The sequence below is a fragment of the Triturus cristatus genome, chromosome 5_2, assembly GCF_964204655.1.
Source record: "Triturus cristatus chromosome 5_2, aTriCri1.1, whole genome shotgun sequence".
Lineage (NCBI taxonomy): Eukaryota > Metazoa > Chordata > Amphibia > Caudata > Salamandridae > Triturus > Triturus cristatus.
In genome coordinates this window covers 514892838-514913014 of record NC_140588.1, presented here as the reverse complement: position 1 = coordinate 514913014, position 20177 = coordinate 514892838, and positions in this window count along the sequence as shown.

The following is a 20177-nucleotide window of genomic DNA, read 5'->3' as shown; positions in this document are numbered from 1 at the left end:
ATATTGTAGCTAAATAAACAAGGATCATATGCATAGCAACATATCATATTAATGATCAACTGAAGTGTCATATATCCAATATATAATACAGTGCATGTCAAGTCGTCCCTAGAGTGAAAAGTTAAGTCGCTAATCCCGTGTTCACCCCGCCCTGTGTTAGTCGTGACTAATGTTAATCTATCGAGCGATCTTGGATGGGTTCTAAGTAGATCCCTCAGAAGTCCGCCCATCTATTCCAGATCTTGGGATGCTTCTGGGGGCAGCCCCTCACAGAAAATATAGGTATCTCCAGCCCCATACAGAAATCATGGCCCTTCTTCCAAGCCCCAAAGGAGGGCAGGGAGGCGTCCTTCCAGGCCTTCGCAATGTCTCACTGTGCCTGTGTAAGGCCTAATAAATGTAGGTGACGTTTATATATGTTGACCCCAATTTCATCAATTAATTGCAGAAGCGTTAATCTAGGTGAATATGGGATGTCCCACCCCAAAACCTGCAACATACAGGCAATAACCCTGTGCCAGAATCCTGAGAGTGATGTGCAGTGCCATAGAGTGTGTATGAGGGTTCCCTCGGCTGCGTGGCATCGTAGGCAGAGTGGAGATGCAATGAGTCCGGCCCGCCAGAGCCGATACCTAGTATAGTATACCCTATGTAGGTACTTGAACTGTATGTACCGTAATCGACTCGCTATGGCGGCGCCTCATGGGGATTCTAGCGCCTCGGTCCAGCCTCATCTTCCAAGGGGCCCAAGTCTGTCTGCCAGGCCTCCCGTGTTTCAGATAGCATAGTAGGGCTGTTCGTGATAAATGTAAGATAGATTTTGGTGATCTTATGTTCCCCCAGTTCTCTCATGAATTCTTTTGCCTCAAGAGGGCTAACATCTGGTATGGTCTCCTGGAGTGTGAGGTATGAGGAGAAGGCATGGCGGAATTGAGAATATTTGTAAAATTGCGATAGAGGCATCGCATATTCTTGCTGTAATTCCTGAAAGGACTTCAGAGTCTGACCATGAAGAACGTCACCTACGGTAGAAATTCCTATAGCCTCCCATCCCGAGAAGCCAGGCCGCCCAGCGAGCTGCGGTAAGAGTCCATTGTGCCAGAGGGAGCCTCTTTTGTTATTTTCTGCCCCATCATCCCTATTGACGAAGTGTGTGCCTCCATAATTGAAAGACTGTGGCGGTCACGGGCGGTAGGACTTTTAGGGTCAGGCATGCATAAAGGATTGTATGTAGGGGGTGTTGCCCATCAGCCACCGCTCGACAGCATATGCAGGGTCTGACCTATCCCCGTACCACCATTCATTTAGTATGAGGAGGTGCGAGGCCGCATGGTATGTCTGGACATCCGGTGTTGCTAGTCCACCGCAGTAGGTTGATTGAAAACATGTCTTCAATGCCACTTGGGCAGAGCCACGCCGCCCCCAGAGAAAATGCTGGAGAGTAGAGTTTAGTTGCATGAACTAACTAGGTGGTATCAGATATGGGTGATTTTGGAGTTGGCACAATAAGCGGGCAGGGAGACCATCTTGAAAATGGCGAATCTGCCGAAAAAAACAAGTGGTAGGTGTGACCAGGAGCGAGTCTGTTCCTTAATTTGCGCCCATAGTGGAGCTAGTTTTCTTTCCTAGGACAGGGACTGCGAGACAGCCAGAAACCCCCCAGATATTTAAAGCCATCGCGCAGCACCGTCACCTCATCTGACCATGGGCCCAAAGGGCATGCATTGCACATGGGCCATAGGTAAGACTTACGGGGTTTATATAGAGCCCATGTGTGTTGCCAAAGAACTGCATGATCCTGAGCAGTCTGGGTCCCGACCTGTCTGATCTCGTGAGGAAGAATAATACGTTGTCCGTGTACAGAGCTATGCGGTCAGATGTCTCCCCGGATCACTCAAACCCACAAATCTCTGCATCTACCCATACCCAAGCTGCGAGAGGCTCCATAGCGAGTGTGAAGAGATATGGAGAGAGAGGACAGCACTGACGGGTACCACGCCCTATAGGAAAGGTTTGTGAGACAGTGTCCGCCACACGTACGGAGGCAGTGATATCTGTGTAGAGAAGTTGGATATATTTGAGGAGGCAAGGACCAAAATTGAGGTGACTGAGGAGCGCAAAGAGGTATTTCTAGCTAAGGGAGTTGAAGGCCCTATCCATATCCGCAGGCAGTAAAGCAACCGGTTCACCCAGACGGACTGCCGATGCAATGGCATTGTGGGCGCGTCGGATGTTATGTCGTGTGGCTCGGCCAGGCATGAAGTCCGCCTGGTTCAAGTGAACCAGATCTGAGATGTATGGGACTATGTGATCGGCTATAATTTTGGCAAGGAGCTTAGCCTCAAAGTTGAGGAGTGATATCAGGCGATATGAAGAATGAAGTTCATGGGGCCGGCCTGGTTCTAGGAACACCATTATCTCAGCATGTCGCCAGTCTACTGGGAGACACCAGACGTCTAGAGCGGCATGAAGTGTGGCTAGGTAAGGGGCTGTGAGTATGGATTGATACTTCTTATGGAATTCACATGGAAAGCCATTCGGGCTGGGCGCCCTACCCGGGCGCATCCCAGACAGCGCCTCTTGAATATCCTCAGCTGTTATTGGGGCATCTAATTCTTCCCGTACAGGGTCTGTGAGGGAGGCACAGAGGCATGTCGTCTATAAACTTGTGGACTAAACGTGATAGCATAGTCTTCCGGGGGCATATGGCTCTACATAATAATCTGTGAAGCTTGCTGCAATTTGTACGGGATGTGTAAGAACCCTCCCAGCGGGGTAGCGCAGAGTCGGGACGGAGAGGGGGCAGAGAGCTCTTTGGCACAGATGGTGCAATAGAGCGCTCGACTTGTCGCCCCACTGGTATACCCTGCTGCGGGTAGCTAGCCAGGCCACCTGAGCCTCATCCATAAGCTCACTGGCATACATCTGCTGAGTGTGGAGCTGTTGTCTACGTGCGGCGTGTCCGTTCTCCTCCCTACCTGCACGCTCTGCGACCAGTAGCTGGGCTTCCAGTGGTATCACTTTTTCCAGATGCAGCCTACGCTGTGTAGTATGCAATGTCCACCCCCAACAGTGTGGACTTCATTGCCTCCCACATAACTGCAGGCGATTCAACCGACCCGGTGTTGTGAGAGAAATATTTTGTGAGGGCATTATGTATATGTGACCAATATTTGTCATCCTGTAGACGCCATGGTGATAGGCGGCAGTGGAAGGGAGGGCCTTTGGTGTCTAGTCGCAAGTCCAGCTGCAGTGGGGAGTGATCCAAAAGGCCCCAGGGTAGTATTGCGCCGCGGCAAGTCTGTGTATATGTGCAGCAATTATAGTCCTTTTGGTTGGATTGAGTTTTACAGCAGCAATAGAAACACTTAGGTCTGCACCCACATCTACAACGCCTGCGCACACAATAGATGAGTACGCAAAAAAAGAGTTTTTGACTACTGTTTATTCTAGATTAGTTCAGGAGTACATGCAAGCTTTAGACAATAAGGATTGTTATGTCTGCGCACACTTACCTTCTTCAGCTGCTGAATATGTGACCTACCATCACATCTCACTTTCATAAGCAATTACATGTAGTATTTTACTTAGTTTATTTTATAAACAGGAGCGTTTTGAATATTATTTTTCCAATTATGACATGAACCTTTCTAAAGTTACCCTTCAGTAAAGAATGAATCATGATCAACAAGCAAAAGACATGGAAAGGGCTTGGTATTTCTTTAGATTTTCCACAGTTATAGACACTGTTAAGGCATTCGAGAAGAATCTAACCTGATTAATGAGACCTTTAGATAATACGTTTATTTTGACATTAGAGGAAAGAAGGGCTCACAATTTTCAAACTGCAACTGAAAAAAAAGATGTTTAAAAGAATGTTTAGAAGAAAGAGAATGAGGAATACAAGAAGATAATAATATAACCAAGATTAAAACTAGACAGACGACAAAAAGGGGAATTATGTGTTTACAGAAGGGTAAACCAGTTTAGAAAGAGACACATTGGTTTAAGCAATTGTGAACACACATTTAAAATGTTGGGAAGACCTGTTCAAATTTTAATAGGGGAAGAGGCCTTTACTCCTGGAGTTTATTTTGTGTGTGGACAAGATGCCTATTTTCAGTTACCAGCTGATTGGGAAGGTGTTTGCTATTTAGCTTTATTGTTTCCCAAAAAGTATCATGTAAATAGTATAGAAGCTTTACCCATGACTCCAGCTCATAGAAATTCATGTGGTACTGATGATGGGACATAATTAGTGGGAGACCTTTTTGGAGCAATCATGCCACCAGTAGGAGTAGTTATAAATATTGAGATAATTTGAAAGTTATGAACAGTAGTAGATAAACTGGCTACTAGTACATCTGGTGCTTTGCTGGCTGTTAACACAGAATTAGTGGCCAGCAGGTCAATGTATTTGCAAGATCGATTAGCTTTAGATATTTTGTGAGAGATGATAGGTGCTGGCGTAGCATGGTAGTAAGGGAATTCATGGAAAATACTTTTTTTTGGTGAGAGGGTGCCAACAAAGAATGTTGCACAGGGCGCCACCAGAGCTAAAGCCGACCCTGCTAATGTCTAAAGACTATTGTGCAAGTGTGCGAAGATGGGGAGTTTGCCAGTTCCCAGGAGTTACTGAAATTCTATTGGGGACATAGAAGACAAAAGAAAATAATGTTGCAATGTAGAATATTGTATGTTTTATATTAGTGTGTGTTCCTAGGGAGAAGCCAGATGAGGATTCTTGATCCTTCCCCGACTTTCTGAGAGAACTCATTTTTGAGTTTCTAATAATTCTTTTTCATTGATTGCTGATTTTGAGCTGAGAATACTTTGTGGCTTGACATGCAGAAGCTTTATGCTTATGCATAGATATCTCTCATCAGAATTCTCTATTGCGTATCTGAACTGACACCTTATTCTCATCATTTAAATATTTAAATTAGGGAACTTCCTTTATGGAACTTGCTTGCTGCATTATAGCAATAATTACTATTGTTTTGACAATGTATTATTGTACCTTATATTAAAATATATATTATTGGATTATGTGCATTTCTAATACTAATGCTTTAAAGACTAAATATTATTTGAATAAGATTATAAACCCCGACAGATTGAAAAATAAAACTCTTTAACTCTTACAAAACACGCTTTATTGACTGTTTTAAAGTCATTAACGGTTTAACATGTTATTGGACTGATGTAGAAGTTACGTCCTTACCTCTCTCTGTTGACAATCAAACGTCCATACTATTAGTGGCGGGGTTATTTAATGATTACACTCGAAGATTGAGATATTGGAAATCTCGCTCTTCCTGCTGCCTTTGGCCAGACAACAAACTACCATCACAACGCAAATTCTTACCACATATATGCCATTAGAACGCAAAGGCATGCGTGGTAAAGGCATACATTTGGTAAAAGTGGTGAAGGTAGGTAAATAACTATATATATATATATTATCTACTGGCGGTCGCCAGTAGATAGTTATAGTTAGGACCTATTTTCCATAGGAAATCCGCAACATTCTATTCCCAATAAGTCTGGTGCTGGTTGATGAATCCTCGCGAAATTTTCGAAACTTTTGGCCAGCTCCGCTCCGCTCCTACCCTGAAAGTTTCGTGGTGATTCGTGAAGCGGGGGCCGAGAAAAAAGGGGGGTCCCAAAACGCGTTTTCCCCATGCAATTTTCCATAGGATCTGTTGTCGCAGCTACAGCCCGAACCGCTGAATGGAATGACATCAAATTTGGCAAAGAGGTAGTCCTCAGTTCAGACTCGTGCCTTGTGCATAAATGGTGTGAATCTGTTCAGTAGTTCCTGAGAAAATTAGGGTAAAAAAGTTAGTGATGTCTATGGCCAGGGAGGATCCGCGGACCCTACCCACACCGTAAGCGCACCCTCCCCGAACCGAGCGCGCACCCTCCCGATCGCGCGCTGAATGCTAATTGGCTGTCGAGTGTCTGTCTACATTCGAAACTAGGAAAACTGTTGGCGGCCATTTTCTGCCTCGGTAGAAACGAGGCTGAAGAAGCAAGGGGAATAAGTGTGTAAAACATATAAAGGGGGAAGAGTGGAAATACTCTGACCCTCTAGAGGTGCTTAGGGGGTCCCAGAAGGACCCCCTGGGGCCCCCTTTAAAAAAAATGGCGAAATGCGCGTAGGGTGCGCGCATTCTATCGCGTTTGGTGCACGGATCCTCTCGCGTTGGGTGCGCAGATCCAAGGAAAAAAAAATGAAAAAAGACAAGAAATCATTGGTTGTATGACAACTTTCTACACTCAAAGGTAGGGTGTATATTTCTGTTTTTTAAAGGCATTATTCTTATTGGTTAACAAAAACTGATTGTAAGGAACATTATATATGATAAGCTGATATGTTGAAAAGTCAAGCACACTTGCTGTCTTGTTTAGCAACATTGTGTGCTGAACTTGTGACCTGTGTGCTCAGTGCAGTGTTCCATGACCTGTTTCTATGGTAACAGGCAGAAGGCAGATTGGGGGAAGGGTTGAAATGTATTTCATTTGGAAAGGGTTTACATTTTTAACCAATAGGAATGTGTGTTTGCTTTTGAATTTATGTGTGAAGGATTGTGATTTGATGTTTACATGTATATATGTGGAAAATGAAAGGGAAACTTTGCCATTCTTTGTTTTTGCTGAGAGGTGCACAGTGCAGAGATTCTGTAAAAGAAAATCTGGTGTGTGACTGATATACTTCTTAATCTACAAAACAACTTGAAAGGTGAGTTATTTAATTGTGAGGGGATGTATGTAGACTATTTTGATTTTAATCAGACTAATGTATTTCTCCTGCTAAAGTGTAGGGAGTACTTTTTTTCTCTACAATCTTATTGACAGTGTGTGTGCACGTAGAAACCATTCTGTGATAAGCATTTGTGTTTTTCATGTGTTTGCAGACAAATAACTGTGCTGTTTTTATATTTTGGTAGAATTAGAAACCAGTCATTGTTTATGAATTTAAGAAATGAGTTATGTTTCTATACTAAAATGTAGTACTCCTTCTAGATGAAGAAATGTGTTTTGGTATAGTGCAAGGAATAGTGTTGTTTGTCTAGAATCACACAGTGAGTATGTGTGCATCTGGGAACCACTGTGAGAGAAGCATTTGGTAACATCGTGTATTTGCTGACAGATAACTGTTTTAAAACCTGTCATGTTGCCAAGTTTTAGTAGCATTAGAAGCCAGTCTTTGCTTATGCGTTGATTAAATGAGTCATGCTTTGACACTAATGTGCTGTACTTAAATATGTAGATTGTGTGCAGTACCCTTACCTCTTCTAGATTAGTGAATGAGTTTTGGTAAACTCCTAGGATAGTGTTGCTTGTCTAAAATCACACTGTGAGTCTGTGTGCATTTGGGTAAGGATTGTGATAGAAGCATTTGGTAACATTGTGTATTTTAAAACCAGTCATTTTGTCAAGTTTTAGTAGCTTTAGAAGCTATTCTTTGCTTATGCATTGATAAAATGAGTCAGGGTTTGACACTAAAGTGCAGTACCATGTACTATTCTCTTCACTGTGCCAGAACTGAAAATTTAAAAGTTTTACCCAGGCACTGTCCTAGCAGTAGTCTGATGATTTAGTCAGTTTCCAAGTACTCATGTTGTGAACCATACATTACCACATAGACTGCTTCAAATGTCTATGCAGTATGCATGCAGTCTTCTAACATACTATACACTTGTCTTTCACTTCTTCAATTCCCTAGTCAGTATCCATACAGTCCAGCAAACACCCTGTCACTCCCTTTGCACTCCTCTAGTGACCCATTCAGTACCAAGTACTAATCCATTCACTGTGTCAAAAGCCAACCACGTATAAATTCACCCAGGCACTCTCTTTGCTGTACTCTAATCATTCTGTCAGTTCCCAAGTACTCATGCAGTGAGCCAGGCCTTAGCACATAGACTGCTACAAATGCCTATTCACTATGCATGCAGGCCTCTAACCAACTACACAGTTGTCTTTCACACCTTCAATTCACCAGTCAGTATTCATACACTTCTAGCAAACACCCTGTTACTCACCCAGTGTGTCTCCTTATAGTACTGTAATCATTCAGTCAGTTAGCATGTAGTCTTTTAGTGAGGTAGGCTTTAGGGCATGAACTGCTTCAAAGTAGTATGCACTATGCATGTAGTGTTTTAACCATCGTCACACTTGTGGTTCAGGGCTATAGTTTCTTAGTCAGTTTTTAGATAAAATGTGTACCTCTATCCAACATAAGGTAGGACTCAATGCGTGCGCATACTTCCTCAAACAAAGACACATAGGTGAACTTGAGCATTCCGCAATGTTACTTACTATGATACAGTTGTGTCTCAACAATAATATCTTTCTTTTCAATCACCAAATATACCATCAACTCTGCGGCTGTGCCATGGGTGTCTCTTTTTCACCCAACTACGCTAATCTCACTATGGGATGGTGCGAGAAAGAAATAGCCTGGGGCCCCCACAATCAAAACGCCTTGGAAAAGATCGTCCTTTGGTCGAGGTATGTCGACGACCTCTTTTTAATTGGGAATGGGAGCAAAGAGGAATTCATGGAATACTTTGCTATCTTGAACAACAACGACATTGGTCTATCATTTACATGTAACATCAATCGACACACAATCGACTTTTTGGACATTACAGTCTGCATAGATGAAGGCCAATTGCATACCACCCTATATCGTAAGAAAACAGCAACTAACAGCATTCTTCACGCTGACAGCTTCCATCCACATGCACTCATTAGAAGCATCCCTTTCGGGGAGTTCATGAGATTGAAAAGAAACTGTTCAAAAAATGAGGACGCATCCAAGGAAATTGAAAAAAGTGCACAAAGACTCAGCAACAGAGGATACAAACAACGTGATTTAAATAAAAGCAAGAACAAGATTGATAAATTAACACGGACTCAAATTTTGATTAACAAACCACGAGAAGATTCTAAGGAGACACAATCATGTCCGCGATTAATCTTGACCTATAGCAAAGAAGCACACACAATCAGACAGAGCGTGCAAAAATACTGGCCACTACTCCAACAAGATCGCGATTTGGATAAAATTATTGGACCTAGACCTCTCATCACCTTCCGCAAAGCACCTTCAATCAAGGACACTGTAGTAAAGAGCCATTTTCAATCAAAAAACATTACAATGAATTGGCTGACACAACAACAAATCGGATTTAGGAAATGCAACAACTGCAAGGCATGCAAAATTGGTATAAATAAGAAAAACATCAGAGATCCGAATGGTAGAATAATTGACATTACAAAGAGAATAACCTGTACCACCACGTTTGTAGTGTATTGTATTGAATGCAACTGCGGGATGAGATACATAGGGAGCATGATCTGCATGTTGAAAAAGAGGATTCTCGAACATATTAGAGCTGTAAAAAATCGAGATCTATTATATGCAACCGCCAAACATCTTCTCACATGTCAGAATGGAGAGTGGCGAAATATGAATTTCTTTGCCATAGATACAGTAGAAGAAAGTGAACGCTTGGGAGATCGTAAGAAAACGCTCCGACAGCTAGAATCTAAGTATATCATCAGATTGCGGACAAAAAATCCGAAAGGAATGAACACTGATGAGGAATTTTATGTTCACCTATAGTAACTTACAAGAGACTGTAACAATAATTGTTTGAAGTTTTGTACTAGACATGTACTTTTATTTTCAAAGTATCCTGCGATATACAGAATGTAGATACATATCTTCAATATGCAATTAACATAAGCCACTTCAACTTAAATACATTATCAGTCTGTATGCCCTCGTACTATACGATTACCCTGATAATAATTCAAATTGGCATAGTTGCACATACTACCATTTGACATGTGGCTTTACAGAAATGAAGACCGGTATTTTTTCTGTATAACATGTTTTTTTGAAAATAATTAATTTGTATCTAACAGCATTACAATCACGGTTGTTATGATATACTAGAAAAGTATAACAACTATTTATATTAAGTTTTACTGTCATTAGGTGATTGGTAATCTTTTTTTAACTACAACTCCCAGAATTCAATGGGAGCCATGACCCTACAGGAAATGACATATAACATCAGCTGATAGTAATGTCACCTACCGTGAGAAAGGCCGTCATGGCCGAAACGCGTCGGATAGACAGACTGGGCTTCATGTAAAATAAATCTTTGAAAAGCATTGTTTCCAGAGTGCGGCGTCCTTTGTGAGAAAAAATGAAAAAAAAAAAGAAAAAATATAAAATGTGTTTGTACAGTAATGGAATAGTATAAATTTGAAAGTTATTAATATACATTTATTTGTGATTCTTTTTTACAGATACTGTTTTTCAACGTAAAAATAGAGAAATCATGCCAGAAAAGAAACTCAGGAAGGCGCAGGAGCAGGAGTGTTTCTCATCCGTTTGCATTCTTCTAGTGCAAGATTGTTTGGATGAAGGGACCTTAGGTGTTTCATCATACTTGCCGTGCCGTACGAGTATTTCTTGTTAGGATCCCCTCGCAACAGAACACTTTTGCAAATCTTGCATGTGACCAAGGTGGCATTGATCTTTGTTTGCCCCTCGGGAAAAGTAAAACATTTCCACACCACTGAAGAAAAACGTTGTGGGCGTGGTGCCTCCTCCAAAAATTCATCCTTAGATTTGGTGAATATTTTAAAGCGACAACATTTACAGTTTTTGTAAGTTAAACTTATAAAATTTTGTTAGCCGCAAGCATTTTATATATCTGTGATTTGTATCTTGTGGTATTTTGCTGAGAATAGCATGTCGGGTTTTTTTTCACAATCTTTCTGATTGTTTTTTTTTTGCCCGCTGTTAAGTGATGAGTACGATTGAAATCACTATTTTTAGTGAAATTCAATATATTGTGAGAACAGCAAAAAAGGCAAACAAATTACTGTGTGGAAATTATGCTGTGTTGTAAAAAATGTATTATTACATGTTATATATTTTTTTCCCTTTTCTTTCACAGATCCAAATTTAAAAATAAGCAATTTATATGAATTTAGATTGCAATGAAAATCTGAAAAAAATGTATACCATTTTTTATTGCTATTACTGTGAAGGTAAGTTTAACTAAGTCTCAATATGCAGAATGATGAGGTCTGCAAGAAGCTACAAAGTTGAAACACGTTTCTAAAAACACTCTGTTTATACCTATGTAGTTGTGAAATCTGACCATAATCAGATATCATGTGACCTGCAAAAAAAGAGATTTGAGGGGTTCATAATATTTCCCATTGTAGCTATTGAAGGACCGCAATCATTTCAATAATTCTTCTTTGAACTTCTTTGCAGACAAAACTCTGTGCTTACCTTCTGTCATTCGCAAGGAATTTTAAGACTGGAAATATGTCACTTTTTGTAACATAGTTATTGCGCAAGACACGCTTTCATATTTACAAAGAGAGGAAAAGGCACTCTGTGCACTTTTTATACTCCATGTAAATACAACCTCATTATGCACACCAGTTTGCGTTGAAAGGGTGTTCTATAAGTGTTGTTGTGCATGATTGCACTGAATACTCATAGAACAAGACACATGTCTAGGTTTGTCAGAAATCATAAATCTCGATATGTGTGTGAATGCTGCATCATTCTAAAATTGGTGTAGGAAAGCACAACAAGGAGAATTGTTTTTATTTCTCCACATTTTTATATCTTCAATGCATGCTACAATGCTCAGCATACATTGAAGGAGAAAAATGCCTTTACTGATTGTTTTTGTGCAGGAAGGTGTGTCTTCCTGCACAAAAACAAACAGCACATGACACAGATATCCTTGCACTATGGTGCAAGGGTGTATGTGTCACCACATGGCTGCAGTTTAAGCAGCCGTGCAGAGAGAAGCATAGATTTGCAACATATTTATGTACATATGTTGCATCCCTGTGCTTCGGAAGTACTACAGCACACTGTAGTTAAAGAGGTTACTGTGTGATGCTGCAGCACTTCCTCATAGTTCTGCACTTATACATTCACCATACGCTACTAATGCATTCATTCAGTCAATTACGTACTACACATACATTCATCTAAAAAACTTTCACACACTAACAAAGAAATTTAGCTCTTTTTTTAAACCAGGAAAGTTAGTTCTTACAAGAACTTTTTTTGTTCTTCTTTTATATTTTTTGGGGGGGTTTTCTGAACAATTATTTTTTTTTGTGGCTTTTCTGACAATAAAAACAAAAAACAAAACAGGAGGAACCAAACAATGAACTTCAGGGAACAATAAAAAAAAACAAAATTAGCAAATGTGACTTTCTTGCCGGTGGTAGATCAAATCGATTGACTGCTCATCGTAGCACAAAGTCGCATTGCACTTAGTGCAGAGCACTTTTAAGAATTGAAATTGAGGACGGATGTCCAAATTTTGGGCTGATGAATGCACTCTTGAAGTGCTCGGATGCGATGAGGTGGAAGGCCAGGAGCAGGAGTGTCTCTCATCCGTCGGCATTCTTCTTGTGCAAGTTTGTTTGGATGAAGGGTCCTTAGGTGCTTCATCATACTAGCCGTGCCGCACGAGTATTTCTTGTTAGGATCCCCTCGCGACAGCACTCTTTTGCAAATCTTGCATGTGACCAAGGTGGCATTGGTCTTATTCTGCCCCTCGGGAAAAGTACAAAATTTCTACACCACTGAAGAAAAACGTTCTTTGCGTGGTTCCTCCCCCAAAATTTCATCCTCAGATGTATGAGGAGATGCAGGTGATGCCTGCTGCCCTGAAGCCATTTTTAATAGAAAAAAGTTAGAGCTAAGTGTAAACTTAGTCTAAAAAAACTTCTTCCCTGCAAAGAGATGCTCCTCCAAAGAAGGTCAAAGAAGAATGATTGAATTGGGTGGGGTCTTTAATAGTTAGAAGAGGAAGTGTAATGAACCAATCAAATCTCTTTTTTTGCAGGTCACATGGGATCCGCGCACCCTGCGCATAGGCAGCACACACCCAGCGCGCTGAATTACAAACAATTATAGGATTAGATGTAAAAATATATTAGTTTTAAGACTAGTTTAGAGTTTGTCTTCAATTAATATTCCCATGAAATACATATATATATGTTTTTTTAAATGTTAAATATTTTGCGGGATCCGCGCACCTACCACGTCATAGACGCAGATGACCCATCGCGGAAGCGTGTAAATGTCGCGTTACGTACATCAAAAGTGTCGCGTATAGGCTGGGAGTCACGTACCTGTCGCATTGCGATCGCGCACTAAACACGTACCCAACGCAAACCATGCGCGGATGCTAACACGTAGGGATCGAGAACGGTGCGCATAGGGTGCGCGGATCCAAAAACATGGGAAAAAAATATATAAAATAAAGTTTTGAACATATAGTTAAAGAAATATTTTTAAAAATATAAAAAAAGTTTGAAAAACCCAATAAAAACAAATAACATTTTTTAATTTTTAAAAGAATTAATTAAAAAAATTAATTTAAAAAATGGTGATAAAAAAGAATTTCAAAAAAACATAATTAATGAAATTGATTCACTGGATTTGAAAAATATAGAAATCCAATGAAAATCATTAAACATGATATCTTTAGAGATAAGTTATGGATAGGAATTAGCATTTAAAAAGCCTTTGAAATTCACTGAAAAAACCATAGGTTTCATGCACGTTATAGTTAGGAATTGGCATTTAAAAAACCTTAGAAATTCACTAAAAAAACCATAGGTTTCAGGGGCGTTATAGTTAGCTGGACATTTCCCTCGTACAAAACCCTAGAAATTCCCCTGTTATAGTTAGTTCAGCTAACTATAACTCGCACCCCCGCAATGCACTGCTGATGACGTCACATATTACATCACTCATGACACGGTCAGTGACATCACTGATGACATCACTGATGACATCTCAAATGACATCACTGATGACATCACTGATGATGTCATCCATGTGATAAATTAGTGCATCTTCTCACACCCTAATATAACCTTTGATACACCGACTCAAAATTTCAGACGGCCACTTTGAAAACCATAGATACTCCAATACCAATAACTACATACCCACTCATTGACTCTTAGGTCTACATACACCTCCACTCACTCACCTGTACAGTCACTCATACTTACAGTCACTCAGTACAGGACAATCATATGCATTTATACACCTATATAGACACTCACACACCGCCAATCATCCATTGAGGTACTGACACACCTATTCAGTCATGCAAATAATTAATTACAATCCAATTTACTCACCTATACAGTTAAACACACTCAAGTTCACTTACTCATAAAAATACTAACATATTCTGACACTCTTATCCAATTACTGATACAAGCACACACTCATCCATACAGCCACTCCCAAAATCACACACTCTCACATATAATTAGTTATATACTCTTACACACATATACACTGTGTTTCACATATGTAGTTACTGACACATGTACAACTGAGATATACATTCAATCACTAACACGCCCTTACATACAGTCACCCAACCATACAGTCCATCACAGATGCACTCTTAAAACCATGCACCCACTGAATCACCCACTTACACATCTATGCACAGAGTCACACACACCCTACCCACACAAACACTCAGGCACCCATACAGATACTCAGACAACCAATCAATAACTCATATAGACACTGATATAGCTATTCACAAAACCATGCAGCCACTTATATACCAACACAGAGACACATACAGACATTCACACAGTTTAGTCACCAGTCTGCAGTAAGATACATTTAATGACTCACTTATAGAGTCAGTTACGCACCTAGAAAATCACCCATTCACACACTTATACACCCACTCATTCTTCCATAGGCCTTTCACTATAAATATATAAAACATATTTAAACTTTTCAGAAAAACACACATTCACTGGATGATGTCATCAGTGATGTCATCAGTGATGTCATTTGAGATGTCATCAGTGATGTCACTGACCATGTCATGAGTGATGTAATATGTGACGTCATCAGCAGTGCATTGCGGGGGCGCGAGTTATAGTTAGCTGAACTAACTATAACAGGGGAATTTCTAGGGTTTTGTACGAGGGAAATGTCCAGCTAACTATAACGCCCATGAAACCTATGTTTTTTTAGTGAATATATATATATATATATATATATGAAGGCTCAAGCATGGAGCACTCACGGGACACATTTAAATGAGCAGTTTTAATGAGCAAATGCATTTCGGCGCAATGCCTTCTTCAGTGCTCAGCTACATTTGCACCACAATTTCAGTTGGTTTAAATTGCGTGATTCGAGTATTTTCATTGGAGAATACAACTTTAAACAGCAACAAAGGACTGTATCAAATCAGTGTCCAAATGATTTGATACAGTCCTTTGTTGCTGTTTAAAGTTGTACGCGAAGCGCACCGTGCGCGCACGGAACGAACTACGTTAAGTGGGCGCGCACGCCACTAATGGCGTAAAGTAACTTAGCATTTAAAAAAACGTACAAATTCACTGAAAAAACCATAGGTTTCACACGTTATAGTTAGGAATTAGCATTTAAAAAACCTTGCAAATTCACTGAAAAAACCATAGGTTTCACACATGTTATAGTTAGCTAGACATTTTACTGATAAAAAACCAATGAAATTCCCCCGTTATAGTTACTGTAGGCAACTATAACTCACGCGAACGTAATCCTCTGCTGATGACATATGTGTCTTTATGAAAAAAAAATATTTGTAATATATGTATAGCTAAAATTTAATGGAAGAAGACATGGGCAAATAAGTGTCTAAATACAGTATTAGCATCAGCAGAGGATTACGGTCGCGTGAGTTATAGTTGCCTACAGTAACTATAACGGGGGAATTTCATTGGTTTTTTATCAGTAAAATGTCCAGCTAACTATAACATGTGTGAAACCTATGGTTTTTTCAGTGAATTTGCAAGGTTTTTTAAATGCTAATTCCTAACTATAACGTGTGTGAAACCTATGGTTTTTTCAGTGAATATTATATTTATATATATATATATTTATATATATATATATATATATATATATATATATATATATATATATATATATATATATATATATATATATATATATATATATATTATCGCTACCAAGTTGCACCAGAAGCCAAGGCACTCGTAGGCGGGTGCTGTAACGCGGTGGTGCCCCGCGTTCAAAATCAGCGCTACCAACAAAGTCCACACTTTCGGACAAAGTACAGCACTCAGGGAATATTCCGTAGGTTTGTTTATTCAGCAACAAACAAAAGACAGACGCGTTTCAGGTTATCCTTCTTCAGTGTCTATTTGCGCTAGCCGCGCGAGAGCATTTTGAAATCAAAAGCCATTGACGTCACTTCCCCCACCGGTATAGCTAATGCAATATTCATCTATCACATGGCGGCCATCTTAACAGGGTGAAGTCAACGTACCAACTTATATGGATAAACCCTTATTCTTGTTTATCGCTCGACATTCAAGGGTAAAATCATAATCATCAAGACTACACAATTGTTACAAATCCAGCTATAAAAGGCATGAATGCAATCAAGATGTGATTATCTAAACATATTGTGAATATCGCCTCACAATTGTGTGTCATGAAAAGCTACACATGTTCATAAAATTAAGCCGTGGATCGGCGTACATATTGTAGCAAAAAACCTCATATCGTCCAATTGATCTAATAGATATACTTATGGATTAAATAATTCATTAAACATTCAAAGCCGTGTATCGGCCTAAGCTTATTATGCATGATTGAAAAAAACAAATAGAATCTATTGAACTATAAACTCACTACTGTTAGAAAGAGTCATAACATGCTCAGTAGAAACAAATATTAATGACAAGAAAAGAAATGAAATGTTCTTACATCTTATAATCCCTGAGCTTCCTGAATAACAAAGAAGGAAAAGGAGAAAAGAAGAAGAAGAAGAAGAGGTTATGTATCGGAATCTCCCTGATTACCTCCCCAAATGCACAGCTAATTCCTCTCCGCTGTTCAGCCCAAAAGGTGTTTTGGTGTGTAAATCAATTATGTAGCGGGATTCAAGTCTCCGCAAGCGTTGCACTCTATCCCCACCCCTTGGATTAGTAAATACACAGTCCAAACCAAAATACTGTAACAGTTCCCTGTTGCTGTTATGTTTGAGGGCGAAATGTCTGGCTACTGGGTAGTTGCTGTCATTATTCATAATTGCACGCTGATGTTCCAAGATGCGCATTTTTACACTATGAATAGTGCTGCCAATGTACTTTAGTCCACAGGGACACAAGAGGCAGTAAACTACATGAGTGGTGGTACAGGTGATAAATTTATCTATGAGTTTAGGTCTTTTCATCCCATCAATAGTGTAGCTCAGGGTTCTTTTACTGTTGCAACAAGCTTTACATTTCCCACATGGGAAAAAACCTTTCATGTCTTTCAGAACACCTTTAGATTGACTTACAGGTGGTAGGTAGCTCTGAACCAGTTTATCCCTCAAAGACCGTGATTTGCGGAAAGTAATCAATGGCACTGCTGGGATATCTTTACCCATTAGGGAATCAGTTTGCAAGATGTGCCAATTCCTTTTCATTATTCTCCTCAAAGTATTAGCATCATCTGAGAAAGTTGTTATCATCCGAAGTTTGCTACCTTCTACATTTGTTCTTTTTTTACTGTTAGTCTGGATGTCAGTCCGGATTAACAGATCCTTCCTCTGGATATTGTTGACTTTCACCAATGCTGCGTTTAGAACTTCCTGACTATAGCCCCTAGTTAAAAATCTTGCCATACAATTTGAGGCAGCAGACACAAAATCAGCCTCTCTGGAACAATTTCGTTTCAGCCGGAGAAGTTCCCCATAGGGTATACTGTTTATCAGCTTGGGGGGGTTGATTGCTGCTGCCATGTAAGATTGAGTTACCAGCAGTTGGTTTCCGATATAATTCGGTTCCAAGGTTGCCATCCCTCACCTGCACCTTCAGGTCTAAATAGTTGACTTCCGTGGTGCTGATTTCATATGTGAACCCAAGATTGAGGTTATTATCATTGAGTTCAGAAATGAAATCCTTCGCCTGTTTAATTGAACCTCTCCAAACTATAAAAAGATCGTCGATGTAACGGTGCCACACAACTATGTGTTCGGCCCATTTTTGTCTTTCATCACTAAGGGCCACCTGCTCCTCCCACCAGCCTACGAAAAGATTCGCATAGCTGGGGGTGAAGCAGGTGCCCATAGCTGTTCCAGAGATTTGTTTAAATAATTGACCCTGAAATAGGAAAATATTGTTGTGGAGACAGAATTCAATGAATTCAAGCAGCATGATACTGTGTTCTGCGAATTTTAGGGGCCTTTTATTGAGGAAGTATTGTATTGCCATTATACCCTGGTGGTGATCAATACAGGTGTATAGGCTAGTGATATCCATGGCAATTAGTTTAAAAGTAGGTTCCCAGTGAATGTCCATCAGATGAAAAATAAAATCGTTGGTGTCCTTGACATATGACTTAAGTTGTATGACAAATGGATGAAGAAAACTGTCTATATAAATGGACATATTCTCTGCCAAACTGCCCTTTGAAGAGACTATCGGTCTCCCAGGTGGATCAACTTTGTCTTTGTGGATTTTCGGTAATTGGTAGAACGTAGGTGTGACTGGATCATTGTTACGTAGGAAGAGAAATTCATTGATATCAAGCAACCCTAGATTATGCCATTTAGAAATCAAGGTATGATACTGGGTGATGCTAGTTTGATACAGTTCTTTGTTAGTTTTTTCATAGAACCTGATGTCATTCAGCTGTCGGTAAGATTCTCGACAATATTGTTCTCTTGTAAGTAACACTACGTTGCCACCTTTGTCCGAAGGTTTACAGATTATATTTTCATCCATAGCCAAATTTTTAAGGATCATTTCTTGTTCATGGGTTAAATTCCTCTGTTGTTTTGGTGTGCAGGAAGCAGTCTTGATTCTGAATTTCTGAAGATCATGAAGTACTGCATCGGAAAACGAGTCTATGGCGTCGTATGGCATTTGTGGATTGAAAATAGAGGGAGGCTTGAAGGTGGTTAAAGGTGTTTCTTGTTCAATCCCCGCCCGGTGTACTCTCAGGACTAAATCTTCACTCTGTGTGGTTGCGATTGCTTCTTCTGCTCGTAATTCTTCCAGCAATTCAATTGTGTTCAGATCCTGGACCGTTAGGACATCTGTTACCTTATGCCTAGGTTTTTGCTTCAGTCTCCTCGTTTCAGTTATAGAAGGTTTTAATTTGAAATATTTCTGCAATTTGATTTTGCGGATAAATTTGAATAAGTCGATGCGCGTCTGCGTGTATTCTAAGCGGTCGCTCGGGCAGAATGATAGTCCTAGTTTCAAGGCTGCCTCTTCGGCTTCGCTTAATACACGTGGCGTGAGGTTAATGATGGTCAGATCATTTATTTCTTCTACCACCGTTTTCCCCTGTTGCTGCGCTTCGCTCGAGATGCGCCCCTGCCTCTTCCTCTGCTTCGTGCGCCACCAGCCACCTCTCCTTGTCCGTCTGCGTTTTCCGGAGGCTTGCTCTTTCCGCCTCTCAGCCACGTTTGCCGTATAAGATCGAATTCCAAGTGAAAAGGATTTTTCGTTTTGTCACTCTGAGGGGCAGTCGTGTCTTCTCCCGATAGTTCACTTTCCGTGACCTCAGATTCGGAAGTTTCTATTCTATCAGACGGTACCGGTGATTTCTTCTTGTGGATGGCTTTACGTGGTTCGTCAAATTTTCTTGCGAAGGTCAGAATCCTACCTTGGGCGTAATCGCGTTCATCACGCTCAAATTTGTCCTGCTTGCGTTGTCGTATTTTCAATTCGTATTTTTGTAAACGTTTCTTCATTTCTTCCTTCAACTCTTCCTGTTTGGCTTTGTCATCATCGTTAGCAATTTCTATCTCCAGATTTGCAATTTCCACCAATGCCTTTTCTCTGTCGCTCCACGCGAATTTAACCAGGATTGCGAGCATGCCTTTGCATGACGCTGCTGTGTATTCAGCCCATTCTTCCAGGAGACAAGGATCCGGGTTTACATAAGCGGGCACAGTGTAAATCCGTAGGCCCCTAGGCACTCTGTCGACATCCATGTAACTTTGGAGGGAGGTGGCTTCCCACCACTTTCTTACCTCCCTTTCATAGAGTCTCTCGAGTTTGGTGAAAAGTGTGCGCAAGGTTTTGCGAGTGTT